The 17515-nt window shown below is 52.2% G+C and overlaps 1 protein-coding gene across 17 annotated transcripts in view; it reads right to left on the bottom strand.

Moving 5' to 3' along the window:
- ARHGAP22 (Rho GTPase activating protein 22) overlaps positions 1-17515 on the bottom strand; it is a 179292-nt gene that overhangs the window by 86291 nt on the left and 75486 nt on the right. For 3 of the 17 annotated variants that reach the window (XM_086381244.1, XM_086381243.1, XM_086381246.1), the window contains one exon: positions 11363-11444. The exons of the other annotated variants lie outside the window; for them this stretch is intronic. The gene's annotated coding sequence lies outside the window, so the exon portion shown is untranslated. The remainder of the gene's footprint in view (positions 1-11362; positions 11445-17515) is intronic. 17 annotated transcript variants of the gene reach the window in all.

The raw sequence follows: 17515 nt of genomic DNA, 5'->3' as shown, positions 1-17515 counted from the left end.
AGAAAGACAAGGGGCATGGTTGGGGAGAAATTCCTGGGCTACATTTTTCTTGCTGTTCATGTGGCCTGAAGCCATTGAACTTGGCTAGACTGCCCAAGAGGAATTTTACAAAGCTCATTGTCTTTCCCGGAGTCTAACCCTCAGCCCTGCTCCCACCTGCTCTTTCTGCTTTTCTTTCTTTACTCCCCCAGCCCCAGGAGAAATGCAGCATGGGAAAGAGCAGGAGCCCCCAGACGCGGTCCTGGGGGCTTTTGTTTCCTGTCCAGGTAGACCAGCTGCAGCAGCTGCTGCAGGGAACAGGGGCTGGGGGGCACTTTCTGGTGGCTGTGATGGCATCAGACCTTTCCATGGGCTACGGTGCAGAGGTGGTCTCAGCTGCTTCACCAGGAGTCACCAAGTGGGATACCTCCTTCAGTAATAAGAGCCACATGAACTGAGCACCTGCTGTATGCCAAGCACTGAGCATTCTACATATATTAAACCAAACTCCACCAGAACACCATTAAAACTCCCATTTTACTGATGGGGAAACTGAGGCACAGAACTGCTAAGTGATTTACCTGGGGTCCCACAGCTAGTAAGTGAAAGAGACAGGATTTGAACTGAGGAGCCTGCCTCCAGTGCGGCTCTCAACTCTTTCAGTACTTGCAATCCCCTCAGCTCAGCATTCCATTACAGACACGGCCCTGTAGCCATTACAGATAATGGCTAGTCTCCACAGTATTGGCAAAAATCCAGGTGACAAAGCATTTGCATAGGTGGGATCTGTGCACCTTTGAAGACTCCCAGTATCCCCGCTCACCCCTCTGCCATGAGTGTGGCCCACCTGCTGTTTGGTCCGCTTAGCTTAAGGCAGGGTGCTGTAACTTGGGGGTCTGTGCGCCTTTGAAGACTCCCAGTATCCCCGCTCGCCCCTCGGCCATGAGCGTGGCCCACCTGCCTCTGGTCCGATCAGCTTAGGGCGCTATAACTTGGGGGTTAGTCGGTCCTCCTGTGTTGTCTCCACTGCTGTTGCAGATACTGACTGCAAGGGAGCGACCTCAGTTACTTGGTGATGCTCTGAATGCTTGCAATGCACCAGCCCCAAGGACTGGTGACTTGAACACACTGTATGTCATAGACACAACCCTGAGACTGAGTATAGAGAACCCCATGTTACAGGCAAGGAAACCGCAGGTTAATCAGAAATTGATGCTGGCTGACATTACACAACAACCACAAATCTCAGAGTCCTAACTCTATAAACAGACACTTTTGTGCTTAGGTTACCACCTCAAGCAGGTCAGCGTGAAGTGGGGGAACGAACGAGAGGGCTCCGCTCCACGCAGTCACGCAGGGACTCAGGCTCCTTCCAGGATCTCAGAGTCCTCCCCTGGATCCTGTCTATCAGAGGAGGAAGGAGGGAACACAGAGCTCTCAGGGGATTTTAGGGGCTGCGAGCAGACTGCAACCAGACTCCCACCCACATTCCACTGTCCAGAGTTCAGTCATGTGACCTATCTTACTGCAGGGAGGCTGCAAAACTGCATGGCCACAGGAAGACGAGCTTGACTGCCACCCTGGGGCTCAAAGAGGTGAGGTACCTGGAGGGGCAGCCGGGCCATTTGGTGCCCAAGCCTGTGTTTGGCCTCTGTAGTGCCTTGACTGAAACGGAATTGAACTCCAACCTTCGAAGACCCTCAGTCTTTCAGTGGGGCACTGGATGGGGCTGAAGGTGCTGAAGGGCTGTGAGGATTAACTGAGGCACTGAGAGAAGAGATCAACGGAGTGAGGACGGCCCGCAGACTTCCCTCATAGTGTAGAACTGTAGCCAGACTGCTGGGCAAGGGGAGGGGAGATGGTGGGCCGGACTGGGAGAATCTCAGCCCAAGGAGAGAAGTGGGGATGACCGAGTCCACAGGGAGGGGTTCAAGTACTTCTGCTTGCTGCTGCCACCTAGCCAAGGAAAGAGAAAGGGCAGCACAGCCTGGCCTCCCGATTCTGGTTCCGGTGGGTAAGTGTCCAGGCCACTTCTGTCCCATCCTGATGACCATCAGGTTTCTTAGCAGAAGCTGGCCTTGGCGATGTGTCTAAAGCATAGGTGCCAGGATGGGTGAAGTCCCTGTTCCCCAAGATTTTGCTGTGGAAATAGCAACTTCTCCAGGGTGTTCTGCTCAGGCCTCAGCACTCCCCTCAACTGGAGGACTCAGGCAGGACCTCTAGGGTATACTCAGTGGATAAAGAATCTGCCTGCAATGCAGGAGACACGGGCTCGATTCCTGGGTTGGGAAGACATCCTGCAGAAGGAAATGGTAACCCACTCTAGTATTGACTGAAAAATCCCATGGACATGGGAGCCTGCCAGGCTCCAGTCCAAAGGGTCACAAGGAGTTGGACATGACTAAAGGACTGAGCACTAGGGTATGATTATGGCTTCTCTTGCTGAGCACTACCACAGGGCTGCCCCTGGACGGTGGGCATGGGGCAGGCTCCTCCCAAGCTGGCCTTGGTGGTGGCAATGAGATTATAGCTGTGTGCAAATGGGTTGCTGGGCATCTCGGAGATATCCCCAAGGGGGTATAGAGGGCCTGCAAGTCTCTCCAGGGACACACAGCACCTCTGTGACATGACCTGGATGGGGCGAGAGTGAAGAAGCCAGTGTATTCCGCTCTGTCAGATCACACACAGACACAATTTCCAGGGCAAGCTGGCCTCAGATAACCTGATCAGACCCAGCTCTAGTATCAGGGACCACCATTTTCATCTCCCTAGTTACAGTCCCAGCTGGAGCTCACCAACACCAAAGTCTCTATTTCCACGGCAGCAGCATCCTCCCCACAGCCAGGCCTTAGTCCACCCAACAGGTCTCCTGACCACCAAATCCCAAGAAGCACTTTTCAGACTATGGACTCCAACCCAATAAGGGGTCATGAAATCAACTCAAGGGGTCTTGGCCTGTAGTTTTAAAAACGAGATAGAATCACAGAGTGGAAAGTGCCAGCTGCACGGCATATAGAAACAGTACTGTCCCGTGAGACCCTGGCTTCCCTGCGTGCCTGAGCTCTCACAGGTGGGATGTAATGTTTCTTGTTGTAATAAAAAAAGGAAAATCACAGTGGTGAGGTAGCCATCTCATCCCTTCTGGAAAGCCTGGGCTCTTTGTGTAAACTCGTCCACACATTTCTCTTCCTCCCCACTTCTCCCCACGGACCCCACTTCCGCTGCACGCCACAGAAGGGCAGGATTTTTGCCAAGCCACTCAAAGATACGAAATAGGGCCCACCACTACTGGGCACAAAAGGTCCCCGCCCAGTGCTGGTCCCAGGACGCTGGGTGCCTACTGGCCTTGTATTTGCATCTCTAAGGAGGCCACTTAAGTGACCCTTCACAGAACAAAGGAGGACAGCCTCTCTCAATTTAAAAGAAAAGAAAGCCCTCCACGCTGCACATTCCTCCTTGGAGGCTCCTGCGCAGCGGGTTGGTCTGGCAGCACTTGGTCCCGACACATCTGGTGGGCTGTCCTTCCCTCTCCAACATCATTCCTGAGGCAGCTATTTGTGGAGCGCCACTCTGTGCCAGACACGGGAAACCACAGACGCGAGCCCCCTGCCTGACTCAGCCCGGCCTGTGTGTGTGTGTGTGTGTGTGTGTGTGTGTGTGTGTGAGACGAAGACAGCAGTTCCCAGAGGACGGCACCACCCACTGCAGGTGTGTTCTGGGGCCCACCTGCTCCAGCACTGCCGTGGTCGGTCAGAAAAGGCCTAGCTCTCCACGATGCCCGGATTCTCATCATTCCTTCCTGGGGGTGGGAGAGGGCCCTCCCGTGTAGGAGCACGGATGATGTATGGCTGCATCCTGCATCCCTGCCCAGGCCCATCAGGGTCATTACTGTCACCATCCAATGAGGCTCAGGAGATGAGGTGACTGTTCAAGGCCAGTGCACAGCCAGGAAGAAGGCTTTCCTCTCCCGGGAGTCCTCTGGGGCTCCTGGGGCTCTGTTCTTCCCACTGGACCACTGGCAGCATTTGGAAGTGACCAGGCAGCGCCACAGATAGAGCAAGCGATGGGCCATGGTTGGGGCAGCAGGCTGCTCAGAGGGAGGGGCTGTGCAGGAGGACGGGGGACCCTCCAGGGAGGAGAGGACGGAGGTGAGGCCAGGTCTTCGGGGGTGGGGGCCTTAAGAACATAGGCTGAATTCTCCGGGCCAGTGAAAGTCAGTCCTGCTGCCAAAGGACCACTGCTCTGGCCACCTCACTCCTAACTGCATGGCTGTCCCATTTCGCCAGGGCTACTGTCAACAATTACCACTAACTGGGTGCCTTACAACAACAGAAACCTGTTCCCTTAGTGTTCGGGAGGCTAGAAGTCCAATGGAGGGGTTGGCAGGGCCGTGCTCCCCGCTGCAGGCCCTGGGGAAGGCTGTCCGGGCCTCTCTGCTGGTTCTGGCGTCGTGGGGAACCCTTGGCCTTCCCTGGCTTGCAGCTGCACCGCTCCAGTCTCTGCCTCATCCTCACATGACCTCCCCTGTGAGTGCTTGTGTGTCCAGATTTCTTCTCATAAGGACATGTCATTTCATTTAGGACGCACCCTATTCCAGAGCTCATCTTAACTAATTGCATTGGCAAATAAGGCCACATTCCAAGACTTCCGCTGGACGTGAATTTCAGGAGGACAACGATGACCTCTCTAACGATCCTCCTTCTTTCCCAGCCACAGCCTCCCAGGCTCTGTCTCCTCTAATGCAAGTCTGCAGAAAAGCGTCAGGGGCAGCTGTGCCCTTGGGACCCAGGAAGGTGTCACTGACCTTGACAAGAACTTCCAAATCTGGTGGAAGTGATTATTTAGTGATTGTAACTCCAGTTTTTAACATTCTGGAATTCCAGAATAGTGTGATTTTAAAACACACTGAACTACAGGTATTTTGTGATATGTTTTTTAAAAATCGGAATCATTTACACTTGGGGAAATGCTTCAACAGAAGTTTGGATCCTGTAAGGAAAACTTATTTAGAAAGTGGTTTTCTATTCCTCCACAATCCACACGGGGAAAAGAACCAAGGCGCCTCTATCACATCATAAATCCTTATTCTGGTTCAAAGACTTTCTAAACCAGTGGCCTTCAAGTACAGCTGTTCCCTGCAGCCCATCCACCAGACCCATGGGGTCACCTACCCAGGAGAACACTGCAGAAGGTGAGACAAACTGGAAATACTTTTTATGAAATACAACTGGGCTCATGAGCAATTAAAAGATGTAGCCCCTGCTAACCAAAAAAAAAAAAAAAAGAGTTAAAGAAAAAACCTCTAGAATACTGAATAAGAAAAAAGATTATTTGAAGATAAAGTACTCATAGGATAATATTAGTTTGAAATTTAGAACAATCTCCTCAAAAATTTTATAGCAGTTAGAAAAAATGGGCACCAAAATATGCTCATGATTAAAAAATAATATCAAATAGTGTGATTTCATTTCAAGGGTTCATTATTATCAAAATTGTCCTTGTTTTATAGGGCTTGGTTTATTATTTTTGAATACCATTTTATTAATTTCATCTACTAATAATTTTTATTAGAAGGTAATACTTTTAACCTTTATATTTCGTAAGTTTATGTTTTCATTTCGTGCTTTCCGTATGTATATGATTTCTATTTGAGATGTATATTCGGCTTCACTGAATTGACATTTTATGTTCTCTGTGTGCCTTCTGGTGGAGTGTTGCTAACTAATGCCTGTATTTCAGCAATGCAGGGACCAAACACCTGCAGGCCTGTGTGTGATTCTGCTCTGGTAACCATGGTAACCACAGTGACTGACATCTTACTAATCGGCTACGGCCACTGTGTCCCAGGGACAAGGCTTACTGCTTTACATGAAGCTACTTTTACTGAGTCCGTTTTACAGAAGAGGAGACTGACGTTTAAGGGGTAATGTGACTCCCTCAGGACCCCAGACCTGGGCAGAGGCTGAACCAGAACTGAATCTCAGACAGCGTGATGGAACACCTCGCCCTAAATTACAGCTGCACAAGGCAAATCAATGCAGGGGTCGAATGACTCGGCCAACACACAGTAGCTATCATTTTCTAGCCGTCTTTTCATCATCTACACTAGCGTTCACAGACTCAAACTTTTATCGAGAGATCAGACAGGTAGGGTGTACCGAAAAAGCGGGTGTGGGGGCGGGCGGAGGAAGGCTGGGATGGGGCAGTAGGAAAAGGTGGGGATTCTGGCTAACTAGAGGATACTCAGGCTCTGTCAAAAGGGGCAGCTATTACTGAGCTCCTGTTCATTGTTTGTATGGGGAAAGCAGCCCCAATTTCACCATATAGAAATCTCCACTGAATGCATGCATACTAAGCCACTTCATTAGTGTCCGACTCTTTGCAACCTTACGGACTGTAGCCAACCAGGCTCCTCTGTCCATGGGATTCACCAACTAAGAATACTGGAGTGGGTTGCCAAGTCCTTCTCCAGGAGATCTTCCTGACTCAGTGATCAAATCCACATCTCTTATGTCTCCTGCATTGGCAAACATGTTCTTTACCACTAGCGCCACCTGAGATCTATGGGTAAAATCTTTTATGCATAAATAATGCTCCATGAGCCAAACAAAGTACCTCTTATGGGCCAGAATCAGCTCACGGGCAATCGGCCCTGGTTTACAGCCTGGCTTGCAGCCTGAGAACTAGGCTCAGTGTCTTGCCACTGTTTGCCTCTCTCTGCCATCACTTTCAGCTTCCTTCCTGCTTTTGAGTTGCTGCTTTTTCATAATTTTATTTTATCACGCATCTTGAGAAGCCCAGCACCAGGTCCTGCGTGCGCCGACCTAAGTCGCTGTCTCAGGAGGTCGTAGCCCAGGGTTGCATACCACTGGTGTTGTCTCACTTGGGAGCACTGCTTTGCATTTTAACGTGGACATGAATCCCTCAGGACATATTCCTACAACCAGATTCTGTTTCAGCAGTTCTGGGTGGGGCCTGAGAATCTCCATTTCCAACGAGCTCCCAGATGATGCTGATGCAGCTGGTCCATGGACCACATCTTGTTTAGGAAGGACCTAAACAATAGCCCTGCGTCTAAAGAAGTTCCTAAGCTGAAGGCTCCCTTGTCAGAGGAGCCTCTGTACCTGGGCAGGCTTCTCAGAGGTGACCTGGGTCATCCAACTCCCCACCACTAATCCCCTGCCACATTCCTCCCCACATCCTAATTTATCTAGAGATTTAGTCTAGCTGAGGTCACTCATAAAGAATTTTATCTGCATCTTTGTTCTGAGCTGGCACTGAGCAGACTGCACTTCTGTGGTGTAGGAGCAACCTTCCTACCCGGGATGCATGTCTCTAGCTGAGGGATTTCTGTCTGCGCCCCTCCGTGTCTCAGAGCTGTGGTGCCCAGCACCCGCCTCAGCTCCTGTTGGCAGCCTAGGATGGGACCCTGAAGGGGGACTCCCCAGGATGGACCTTGGACTCCATCTGCTACTAGTCATGTGACTTTAGACAAGTTACCCCTCTGCGCTTCGCTCACCACATTGGTACAATGGGAGTGCAAGGTCTGCACACTGGGTGTCAGGGAGATTGAACCAATACCCTGATGGTGCCCTTCCCACTTCTACTTCTAAAAAGAAACTCAGCAGATGACTTTAAGAATCTCATGTTGCTTGTGTCTCGTGGAAGATGTTCACATATGAAACTTACTCCTATTGCTATCCCAGGAATAACCAGTTGCTCTTGAAGGAATTAACAAGTTTCCCCTGAGAGTGGACTTCCATTCCATCAGTCAGCAGTCATGTTCCTGTACCTGGTCTGGGTCAGGGCACGCGAAAGGCAGCCGTACAGAAGGTGGGCAGAGACATGAACAGTCACCAGGGCTGCGGGAGTGCCACACACAGGGGTCCAAGAAGTCACGAAGTGTCGAATGGGCAGTTCAACACCACACTTGCCAACTTTCAAATAATATTCTCGATGTTTTTTTTCAGCTGAAATACTTCTGAGAAACAAGGGACCCGGTTGTTAATCATCAATCAGTAAACCACAGAACGGCCAGCAAGTCACAAAACTAGGAGAAAGTACCGTATCTGTCATACTTTTTAACATAAACAGCTGGACCCATTCATCTAGGTTTAGAGACATTCTGGCTGAAAACGTATCTGAAGGTTAAAAAACATACCGAGTATATCGTTTGAAAAGGTAGCTAACTACTTTTTAAAATACGCTGATCTTTTATTTCTTGATTGTGTAGAGACGTTGCTATAATAATTGCTAAACTTTACAGAATACTTAACACAGGGTAGTATTGTCCTAAGATATAGATTATCATATCCCCCAAACACTATGGGATATGTACTTTAAAAAAGTTTTCTTCTGAAATAATTCTAGATTCACAGGAAATTGCAAGGAATTGTACAGCAAGGTCCCAGGCTCTCTACACCCAGCCTCCTCCTGTTTAGCATCTTACATAACTACATCCCACCATGGAAATCAGGAAACTGACCTTACACAATCAATCCACAAAGCTGATTCAGATTCTGCCAGTTATACACACCGGTGTGTGTGTGTGTCTACTGAGGTGGGGGAGGGGTCTATATAGTTTTATCACACGTGTAGTTACGCGAAAGTATCACCACCATTAAGATACTTAACTATACCATCAGAATAAGGCTCCCTCTGCTCCCTCTGTATATCACATCCAGCTGCTTCACCCCCACCCCTAAGCCAAGGTATAGACATTTTATTCTCATTTTATATTTGAGGAAACTGAGGCACAGAGAAGTTAGCAACTTGACCAAGTGCACGTGGTTAAGTTCTGGGTCTGGTTTTTGTTTTTGTTTTAATATATTTATTTCGTTGCATTGAGTCTTAAAATAGTTACGGCACGCAAGCTCTTTCATTATGCACAGACTCTCTCGTTATGGCACCTGGGCTCAGTAGTTGTGGTATCTGGGCTTAGTTGCTCTGCAGAACGTGGGATCTTACTTCTCTGACCAGGGATCGAACCGGCATCCCCTGCAAGGCAGATTCTTAACCACTAGGCCACTAGGGAAGTCCCTGGGTCTGGGTTTTTGAACTCTGCCATTAAAGAGACTCACTGTGGGGAGGGGTTTGCAGGGAGCCTGTGGAGTCTGGAACGGCTTCCTAGATCCTCGATCTCGGTCTTGAATGGAGAAACCGCATCACTTACAGTGGGGGAGGGCTGGAACATCAGATGCCACGGGAGTGGAACTGAAGGCTCGAGAAGCCCTGCTTCCTGCAACATCGAATCCAGGCGGCAGAGCCACTAGCCTGGGTTCCTGTGACCTCACCTTGACTCTATCATCTTTATCCCTGAACTGCTGCTCCCTCCCTCCGTCCTTTCTTAGTTGGCCATCAACCCGGCAGTCATTCTGGATTCTACTTCCAACATCCTGTCCCTCACCAGGTCTGAACAGTTCACCTCCCAGCCATCCTCCATCCTCCCGGCCTCTGCTTGGTTTTAACTTGAGCAGTCCCTGCTGCTCTACTGAAGCAGCGTGCCACCCCCACCCCCCGCCCTGCCACACACACACACACACGCACGCACACACGCACACACATACACTGGTTTTGGGTCCCTCTTGTTACCCCCTGCTCAACCCAGTCTTTTCATTGCTGCTAAATATGATCATAACTTTCTCCTGTTTAGGATCTTCTGTGGCTCTTCATTGCCTATAAGACTGTCCACAGGCCAAGGCTCTCTGGGATCTCACCAAGCAAATGGCTCAGAGTTAGCCAAGCTGTTTCTGCCCCAGGACACCGGCACAACTGTGCCTGTCTCCTCCAGGGCTCCCCATCAAGGCCAGACACAGGGCACTGGGCTGAAGTTGGAGATGCGAATCAGATATGGGCCTTGCATCTAGAGACCTAAGTCTGATGAGAGAAACATAACAACCCCAAAAAGAAGAGAAGGTAAAAAGCCAAGAGGCACTTTTCAAATTATGCATGAAAGGTGCAACCACAGAAGCAAGCTCAGGCTTGAAAGATAAGCCCCAAGACGGGAGAAGGTGGGTCGCCTGGCTGGAATAAGGACGGCAGCGGCAAGCCTAGAGCCGGACTCATGCGGCCCTCCCAGCCAGGGCGCGACACTTCCTAGAGTCCCCACAGGCCACGCAGGCGGCCCTCCAGTGCAGATCAGAAGGCTGTGGTTAGAGAGGCAGGAAGAATGTCAAACTTGCCAAGATGAAGTTGAGCCAGCGCACTAGGGTAAGGACCGTGTTACACACTTAGCAAGCCAGGCTAGGCTGCCTGGTGGCAGAGAGCCCTGGGTGGGCCACGAAAGATTCTTTCTGATTGGCCTCGTGCAAGAGAGCCGGCTGCATCCAGTCTCCTGGTGGGCCACAGCCTTAATGTGCAAGCACGCAGGCGGCACCTCCCAGGTCCACATTCCCCGATGCCCTCTGTGGGTGCCAGGAGAGCCACTTAAAGCCCCCCTGCCTTAGCAGTTTAGGATGTGGGAGAAGTAGAGACCTGCAGCAAATTCAGGAGCATTTCTAGCAACAGGACCGAAAGGAGAGGACAGAGGGCAGCAATGGCCTTGTACCTAGGGCCAGGGATGGACGGAGAGGACATGGAGCTGGGCCGCAATGGGTGCAGTACACTCAGCCCCTGGAGAAGCCGTCCCCTTCTGGGTGCCAAGTTTATGGATGGATAAGGACACTGGTAAGATGTGGACTGAATTTACTTATGACTGGAGGCTGCAAGGGCTAGTGAACTTGCAGGAAGAGGTCAACCAGGGGTGTTAGGCTGCGTTCACAGGCTGGAGCCTAGTGCCAAAGAACAGACAGGTCCTGCATTTACATCCAGAGGTCCACATCAGGGCTGGCTTCAGGGGCCTGTGACCTGGGCAGGTGCACAGGAGCTCCCTGGGCATCCAGAGGCCAACAGTCAGGGCTGGCTTCAGGGGCCTGTGACCTGGGCAGGTGCAAAGGAGCTCCCTGGGCATCCAGAGGCCAACAGTCAGGGCTGGCTTCAGGGGCCTGTGACCTGGGCAGGTGCAAAGGAGCTCCCTGGGCATCCAGAGGCCCACAGTCAGGGCTGGCTTCAGGGGCCTGTGACCTGGGCAGGTGCAAAGGAGCTCCCTGGGAAGGACCCTGCACTAGGCATTCGGTATTCTCTGGTGGCTGTCTTGAGGTTGTCAATCATTTTGTCTTTAAATTTGTATTTTGTCAGTGAGGTCTGATGGGCCACTGGAGTATATTCAAGGGCTTGGAACCTCAGCTCTCCTGTGGTTCTGCTCCTGAGCCTCCTGCCTCCAGGGATGCTTAGCCACCCCCTGCCTCCTGGTGCCCCAGGCCAACAGCACACCTCTGCTTCCCTCCAGTGACTGCTGCCACCCCTTCCCCTAGTCTGGTGGAAAGTTGGGGTCAGGAGCACGTACCCGGCAGAGTCTCAGGGTGGAGCACGGTGGTGACAGTCCCTGGCTTGGTTGACAGCACCAGTGCACAGAGTAGGGCTTCAGGCTGTGGGAAAGAAGATGTCAGGATGGACTTTCTTGTCCAGGATGGGGCATGGCACCATGGTCCAGTGGCTGTTGGGAGGGAGACCCAGCAGCTGATGGGCATGTGCACTGCACCTTGGGGGACCCTGGGTGCCTGTGAGTGGTCTCCTCTTATCCCGCGAGTATCCCCATGCCCAAGGGAGTGTGCTATTTAGACAGGGAATAAAAAACCCCATGCCTGGTCTGTCTGTGGCCCCCACAAAGCACAGCTACACCTGCTCCTGCAGCAGCATTTCACATCTGTTTGTCTGGCCGTGAAGGCCCTCGGTGCCCTCTTCCCTCCGCACTGGAGCAGCTCAGCCTTGCTTGCAGCGGACCCTCCTAGCACAGTGCCGGATCGTCACCTCCTTTATTCCAGACCCATGTCTCCATGAACAAAGCCTCTGGGCGCCCCACTGCCCTCCATTGTGCTTGGGACCAAGTACGTAAATTGTGGGGCCTAGTGCAAAGCAAAACTGCAGGACTCTGTCTTCAAAAAGCAGGAAAAAGCACCGTTAAGGGCATTAGATATGAAATTTCTCCCTTTCTTTCCATGAGCTCCCTTTCAAACTAATTATCCCAGGCCAGCAACAGTGGCATTATCTGGGAGCATGTTAAAAAAAACACATTCTCCAGCCCCATCCCAGATCTCAGAATCTGTAACTTTGGGGATGAGCCTAGTATCCAGGGTTTTTGACGAGCGCTGCAGGGGCTTAGATATACAGGTAAACTTGAGAACCGCTGCTGGAGGGCTGGAATTTGTTTTGAGAGCCACAAACTAGAGAAACATGAAGTTTGCTTGTATAGGGCAGATAAAAGAGAAGTTGAAAGATAGGGAGAGAGGGAGGGAGAGAGAGAAAGAGGAGAGAGGAAGGAAAGAAGAGAGAGAACAAGAGAGGAGGGAGGGAGGGAAGGGAGAGAGAACAGGCTGGTGGAGAGTGCGTGGCCTCTGCACGTCCACATATCTTAGTTCACGTGATGTTCACAGCTTTCTTGCCAAGTAGGTAGTTTTATTTCTGCTAGCAGAAGATGAAAATGATACACAGAGAGTGTAAGCTACTGGCCTGAATTCTTGGCATTAGTGAGTGAGGGAGCTCAAATGTGAATCTCAGTATCTGACTCCGAAACCTCGGCTTCCCCCCAACCCCCTTGCTCGCCTCCCCCTACCCCCTTCATTTTTGGAGTACCTGTTGAGCACCTGGGCTCCCCAGGTGGCACAGTAGCAAAGAATCCACCTGCCAAGGAGACACTGGTTCGATCTCTGGGTTGGGAAGATCTCCTGGAGGAGGAAATGGCAACTCACTCCAGTATTCTTGCCTGGGAAAATCCCATGGATAGAGGAGCCTGGAGGGCTACAGTCCTTAGGGTCACAAAGAGTCAGACATGATTCAACAACCAAACGGCGACAGCATTGAGCTATTCTCTGTCAGGCACTACATCCAGCTGCCTCCTCATCCAGGCCTCCACCGAGCAGTAGGGCTCTACCAGACACATGTGACCGCTTGAAATACAGCTGGTGTAACTGAGCCAGGGGATTGTCGATATCACTACAAACGGGGCTTGCTTTGTATTTCTATCGAACAAGGCTGCTCTAGAACGTGATTTTGGCCAAAGGGATGAACTGCAACTTCCTCTGCAAGAGCATGTACTTCCAGGGACACCAATGGGGGTTCCCCGTACCTGGTCCGGTGTTTAGTTAAGAAAAGTGAAGTTAAGACAGGAGGGCTAGACCACAAAGCAGGGAAGTGCCGGAAACCACTTTCGCATTTGTTGATTCTCCCACCCTCAGGGGTGGGGAGTGTTCATGAACTGCTCATCTAATTTCATTTCTAGTCATTACCCATCGTCTGGCGCGCCGCAGGCGAACTCAGCGGGGCCACACAGGGTCAGGCTGATATGCTGGCTGGCTGGTACCAGGTGCCGAGATAGGCTGAGCTCGGCATCCCGCTCAGGAGGCGGCTAATGAGATGAGTGATGCTCCAGGGATGTCAGGAGCCCCGTATCAGTCTGCTTCTGCAGACTGATCTGTGTGTGCTGGCTTTACTTCAAGGTCAGGCAGCAGAGACAGCAGGCAGCAGTTATCCTATCTGCTCCAAGCTGCAGGCAAATAAGGACGGGTAGCTATAAGCTCAAGGCTTAAGACAGGCTTCAAAGACCCAGCACAGCCCGAAGAAATTGCTGGAACCCATTCTCCTGGGGCAAGCTTGGTTGTGGAAGGCTACTCTCCTGGGGCAGGTAGACACCTCGGAGGCCTCCTCATCTTACAGTTGGGGAAACCAGACCAAGGACATGCGCTGTGGCTGCCCCCAGCGAGTTAGAGGCTGGGCTGGGTCTGTCATTACTGTTGGTTCGTCGTTAAACAGTGTCTGGTTCTTTGCGACCCCATGGACTGTAGACCTCCAGGTTTCTCTGTCCATGGGGTTTCCAAGGAAAAATACTGGAGTGGGTGGCCATTTCCTTCTCCAGGGGCTCTTCCTGATCCAGGGATTAAACCCGCCTCTCCTGCATTGGCAGGTGGATTCTTTACCACTGAGCCACCAGGAAAGCCTGGGCTGGGGCTGGGACCCACCTAAACAGACCTCAAAGGCATGTGCATGATCAGGATCCCCTTGCAAAGAACTTGGCACATGAGCTTGGAACTACACAGGAAGAATCAGAGCTTGACTTTAATCAGCTCAGCTTATGAGTTGCTCCCCACCCCCACCTCGCTCACTGGTGAGCATTCTGGCAGGGCAGGGTGGTCTCCTCTGTGGACACTATCCGGGGCGAGGGTTGGGGCAGCCGGTGGCAAGGAGGAGTGGCAGTCTACCTCATCTGCCAGGTCCTTGCAATCCCCCCCTCCTAATCACTACATCAGTGGCTTTTCTAACACACAGTTCTGGTTTTAACCATCCCTCCTGCTTGCTGAAGATGTGCAGTGGCTAAGTCCACGCCTCTTTGTCCAGCATCCAAGGCCCTTTATGACCAGGTCCCCACCTGCCTTTCCACTGCGGTCCTCTGCACACCACGTCGCCCGCACAGCCTGCTGCTCCAGCCCTCTGTGCTTTTGTGTATGCTCTCTTCCCTTCTGGACCATTCCAGGGCTGGTCTTCTCATTTCCCCTCCCCTGTCAAGGCTTAGCTTGAGTGAAATCTTCCCCAACTATCCAGGTGAGCCACCCCCGCCCTCTGCTCTGGGCTCTCAGCCCTGTGGATACCCTTGTTGGGGCATGCATCAAACGGTATTGGGATTGATAACTTACAGGTGATGGCTAAGCAGGAACTGTGTTGTTATTATTAATAAAAAGGATACACAGACTGCAGAAAGTAGGGAAGAATGAAAAATATCAGTGTCAATGCTGAGCCAGGCCCTGGGCTCTTACTGCATCCTCACCAAACTCAAGGCACTTGGCTTTATTATCTCCAAGTTATAAGTGATGAAATGGAGGCACAGGGACATTGAGTGACTTGTCCAAAACCAGCGGGCCCTGGGTGGCACAGTCGGGCTTCTGACCAGCTCTCCCTGACTTTGGAGAGGACGGTCGGGAGCTGGTCAGAGCTGGGTGCTGTGGAGACACATGTCCTGTTGGGGGAGCGCAGAGAAAAGGCACAAGCAGCGGGATGGCACATGGGCTGAGCCTCTCGACTCTCTGCCTGGAACCTTCCTTTCTGTGTGCAGACGCCTGCCTCTAGGGAGCAGAGGCGTTGCTGGCAAACCTGGGTTCAACCCACCATCTCCCCAACTTCCGCAGGGTGCTGCTGCTCGCTCTCTTCATACCTCAGCCCTCAGTGCCTGGGTGGAACTGAAAACCCAGGGCCTCAAAGCCATCCCCACCCAGGCGGATGCCTGCACGATGCCCACCCAGTGTCTGGGGAGAGGGTGGGGGTCCCAAACAGTATGTTAGGGGGAGGGCACCTCCCAGGCCTCTGACCTGGGCAGTGTCCCCCTCCAGAGCTTCCAGCACTTTATCTTGAGAAATGTGCTCTGCGGGGCCCAGAGCAGACAGGCGCTCTGCAATGGGAAGCAGGCCCAGATGTCAGAGCTGTGTGACCCCCTATGTGTCCTCTTCCTGCTCCAGAAGACAGCACTGTCCCGCTCTGAGATTCTGGGCAGCCGTTCACATCTCACCTGGGTTATCCTCAGTTCTGCACACTGGGGTGCTCGCTCTCCAGAAGGAAATGCTGCCTGGAAAGGGACCCAGACTTGGGGCCCTCGGTGTGGATTTGCAGAAAGAGCCACGATCAGTATGACACTTGGCCCCCAGAGAAACAGCCACAGACTCTGATGCAGAGTCCCTCCTCTCTCTTCCCTGGAAGTACCTGAGTTCAGTTTGGCAGGAGTAGGAGTGGGGTCCTTGTGCCTACCAGGGGTAGGTTCATGGCCTAAACAAAGCCACTCGGACCTCAGACCCTGAGCCATCAATGTCGCTTGGACTGAAGAGAGCAGCGTTCCCAATGCAGCCCTCCCTGCATGGAGCGCCTACCACTCTCTATTCCTGCCTCTGGGGGTCCTGAGCAGCCCTGCCACTGCCCTTTCCACACCCACCTCTCCAGCCTCCTGGGGGTTGATTCTGCATGGCCCTATAACTTCTGGCTGTTTCCCTTTTGCCTGCATTGGTCAGAACTGGATTCTGCCACCTGCCACTGGGGACTCTGGAAAGACATGCCCAGCAACAGAGGAGCCATGATAGACCAGCAGTCACTCGCCAGCAAGATTTAGGGCTCCCATCTGAATCCCTGTAGTCAGTGGACTGTGATAGCATCATGCTCATACCAGAAGAAGGATGTTAGCAACGAGTTCCACTGCTTTACGGATCACCTAACTCAGGCTACCAACACAAGCATCTTGTGAGTTCAGCAGCTTTTTGTCCAGAGCACCTCAGCAGGCCTCTCCTCCTCACTCTACCCTGAAGATTCGGAGGAAGGCCTGTGTTTGGCCTATGGCCAGATGCCTGGCAGGCCAACAGGATCAAGTCCACAAAGGGCAGGCAGCTCTCAAAAGGCTGAGAGGGCTGGACAAGAGGTCCAGGTGGGAAGGAGACTTAGGGTCCTTGAATCCCAGCCCCTTCCGGGGGCCTGACTCCTTCAGGCCTGACCCAGAACCCAGCCTTGGAGTGCCGGTGGAGATCGGGTTTCTGCGGCTAGAACTGGCTCAAGCTGCAGCCCCACTCTTTAGTGACTGTCGGGGCCTGTCAAGAATCAGAGGTGCTGCCTGGCTGAGAGGGCTGGGGCTGGCTGGAGAAGAGGAGCGGGAGGAACGCGCAGCCGGCACAGAATTGGCACGTCTCTCCACTAGATGGCGCTCACAGCATAACTTTTCCTCATTTTAAATTCTATCTTGATGAAAGGTTGTGATTTTTTTTAATACCGTGGAAGAGCACAGATGACTTAAAATTCATGTGACTGATCTCATGCATTTTCATTCCTGTGTTTCTGTCACGTGTCCAAGAGTTGTCAAGTCTCCCTCCCTCTGGGGTACTGGGTGTGGCCGACACGCACCGCTGCCTGGCTCTCCCAGGCCAGAAAAATGCATCCAGCCGAGGTGATCGAGTCTTTCCTTTTCGGCTCTCCCCAAAGGCTGTGTGGACCCCTCACCGCCTACCACCTGATCCGCTTTCCCCGAGTGGTCTCACAGCTGCCCTCACCGTCGTTCCGGGCCTTCAGGAGTGGCTGCAAGTTCAAAGGCAAGAGGACAGAGGCAGGCAGGCAAAGCTTGGAACCTGCAAATATCCGGTGCTTCCAGCACTGCTGTGCTCGGGATAAAGGAGTGTGGGGAGCCTTGATTCCCTCCCTGGACCTCTCCGGCCCAGGTAGGGAAGATACCAGACCTGTAAGAGGTGCCTGTGTTGCAGGACTTTGGAAGTCAGACTGTCCAAGTCTTGACCCCACTGCCATCCAGCTGTGTGTTGTTGGGCAAGTGACCAATCCTTGCTAATCCCCAGTGTCCTTCCTAATAGACTAGGCATGGAAGTACCCCTTACCTTAGTGGGATGTCTTGAGTATTGTGGCAGCAGAATAATGGCCCCACAAAGGTGTCCACATTCTAATCCCTAGAACCCTAAGGTCAATCATCCCT

The sequence above is a fragment of the Bos grunniens genome, chromosome 28, assembly GCF_055505025.1.
Source record: "Bos grunniens cultivar Pamir isolate PY7600 chromosome 28, Bosgru_T2T1.0, whole genome shotgun sequence".
Classification (NCBI taxonomy): domain Eukaryota; kingdom Metazoa; phylum Chordata; class Mammalia; order Artiodactyla; family Bovidae; genus Bos; species Bos grunniens.
The sequence above is the reverse complement of the archived record's forward strand: the minus strand, read 5'-3'. Positions and strand labels throughout refer to the sequence as shown.